This window comes from Manis javanica, chromosome 3, assembly GCF_040802235.1.
Source record: "Manis javanica isolate MJ-LG chromosome 3, MJ_LKY, whole genome shotgun sequence".
Lineage (NCBI taxonomy): Eukaryota > Metazoa > Chordata > Mammalia > Pholidota > Manidae > Manis > Manis javanica.
In genome coordinates, this window is record NC_133158.1 from 2,194,058 (window position 1) to 2,196,878 (window position 2,821).

The following is a 2,821-nucleotide window of genomic DNA, read 5'->3' on the forward strand; positions in this document are numbered from 1 at the left end:
TTCCTGGGTTTCTCTTCCTTTAAGCAAATGGACAAAAGTGGCCCCAGGGCAGCTGCTCACTCCCTCTAGTGGTTTCACCGCTCCCGAAAAGGGTGCCTTGGGGGTGAACATGCTGGGCTGGCCCAGGGCCCCTCTGGCCTTGCCAGGCACGGGAGGGTCAGCAGGGCTGAGGGATGGCAGCTGCCTGTGCCCCCAGCCCTGTGCCGCCCTGGGCACTGTGTGTGTGACACCCACGTGCAGCCCTGTGTGCACCAGCGTCTGTGCACAGCAGCCGCCCCCAGCTGCATGCCGGGTACTGAAGGGCAGGCAAGGCGCCTGCGGCAGTGCTGAGCCACTTTCAGAAGCTGCCAGATTTCATTTGGCAGCGAGAATGCTGGGGAGGGAGGGGGCGGCGATGAGGCTGTCTTTTGATTACTGCCGGCAGCACCCTCAGCCCTGGGGGCCTGCCTGGCACATTCCCCATCTCCTCTGAAGCCTTCCCATTTTCCAGGAGCTCCCCCAGTCCCTGAGGGTGTGGGGGAGGGTGCAGGCATGTGTCAGCAGGGACGGGCCAGCACTCCTGGAATGTGTTCTGGCCACAGGCTTGGACAGGTCCCCGGCTTCCCTGCCTCTGTGTCCACCACACCGGGTGGCAAGTGCCCACCTAGGGACGTGGTCTCAGGGATCCACGGTGACGTGTCAAGTGCTTAGTGGGGTGCCTGGTGCCCAGCACCCATCTGCTGCCCTAGCATCCTTGTCCATCAGGAGGGAGACGAGTACCCATGCTGTGGAGGAGAGGTCCAGCCCCAAATCTTCTTCTGGAACTTTCCACCCAAAAGGTCAGGCTTTCTCCACCCAAGGGGTCTCACTTCCTTCACCTAGCTCTCCAGAGCACCATCATATGGGCTTCCTGGACCTCAGTGCGAGCCCTGGGCTTCCAGGAGGGTGGCCCCCACCTCTGCAGGGCCCTGGGGATCCTCAAATGAATTCTGGGGCCTCCCGGAGCCTGTGGTTTAGACCAACCCTCGGCATGAACCCTGCCTAGTGAAACGCTGGTCATACGCAAAGGCGGGTGGAGTCTGACCAGAGATGCAGACAGACCCTGTCACTTGGCTGCTGGGCACCTCCCGTGCTGTACCCTCTCATGCCCTGCCAGGACCCCCACTGGGTGCAGGGAAGGCAGCAGTGAGAGTTGCAGACAGGTCTCACCTCAGGGAATTTCTACCTGTGTGGGAGGACAAAATAGCACACACACGCATGCCAAACTGCGGGCCTGATGTGGTCCGTGAGGGGACAGGGCTGGGGAGGCAGGTGTCACTGGGCAGTTTGCGCATCTCGGTGGCTGGGGAGGTGCCTGAGAGGTCACAGGGTGGAAGGCAGAACTGCAGGGCCAGGGCCCCAGAGACGGAGGGATTCTGTGCCCCTTGGCTCTGCCTATCTGTGCCTCTCTGCCGGTTGGCCTGACCTTCCACTGCAGGACTTCTCCACCCGCAGGGCCACAGCTTCAGCCATCCCAGTGGGGAGGTGTCTGCCCCTGGGCCTGCATGCGAGGCCCAGGGAAGGATTCTTGGCCATACTGGCCTGCCCCTCCGGGGACAGGTGGTACAGCACAGGGAGTGGCAGTTGGAGGGACTGTCCCGTCTCCACGGGCCCATGAACCGAGCTCCTGACAAGCCCAGCCTCAGGGCAGCTCTCGTGAGCTAGGGCTGGGGGGCAGGAGGCCTGGCTGAGTGTGGTGTGGGGCTCAGTGTGGCTATCTGTGAAGTGGGAGCAAATCCCTGGCAACCAGCTGGCATTAAGTGAGCTGAACAGCCAAGTGGCCACCAGCCCACAGGCATCTGGGCTCCATGGTAGCTTCCGTGGGAGCTTTCAATAAAATCCATGAGCGGTGTATTCACATGTGTGCATGTGTGTTGTGTGTGTGTGTGTGAGACGTTCCTTCCCAGCGATGCTCCCCTGACCGAGCCAACAGCAGAGCCCTGTGTCCTGCAGACCCGGTGCTGGCTGCCTTCCAGGCGCAATCCATTGCACACCCCTCCCCTGCAGCGTCCGGACAGAGCCTCAGAGTGCAGCCTGCCCAGCCCCTGCAGGGGGCCCCGTGCTCCCGGGGCCTGCTGGGAGTTCTCTCTGGCAGCGTGGGGAGAGGCCCAGCCCTGGGTTGCTGCCTCCAGACCTGCTGCCTTGGGCGGAGCCTTTGCATCCCTCGTGGGTCCTCGCAGCTGCCCCTAAATGCAGCAGGGCAAAGTTCTTTCCTTTGTCTCCCTGGGCAGCCAGCATGGCCACCCCTTGTGATCAGGCAGACAGGCAGAGGGGACTCTGAGAAGTCCTCCTCCCACCCTGTGTGGGGTGGGGAGGGCTTATTTAGAGCCTGGAGACCTGAGCTTTGGTTTAGGAGGCCTAGGGTAGGGCTGTTCCACTTTTCCAGGTTGCCCATTAGTAACAGCAACACTGACTAATCAGGGCCACAGCCTTGGGTTCCCTTGGCAGACGTGCTGCCACCGGCTGGTGGGCTGTGAGAATGCGTGTGGCCTCGGGCAGACCATGCCCTCGGCGGCACCCTTCTCATATCACTTTTAAGTGGGAGCAATCCTCCCAAGGGTGGGCCAGGCTGTGGTGAAGGAGAGCAGGTGGCCGAGCCCCAAGTGTCTGATAGGTGACACACTTAGCTGCCAGGCTCCTGCCAGTTCTGCCCTTTCTCTCTTTCCTCTGCCCAGGAGAAAGCAGCCCGTGGCTCAAGGGAGACGGAGTCCTGGGGCTCAGAGCAGGGGCTGAGGGCAGGTTCACTGGGGTGTGGGGCCACCTGCTGGTACCTGGTGAGGGTTGGGTAGACGCTAGCTGTGCG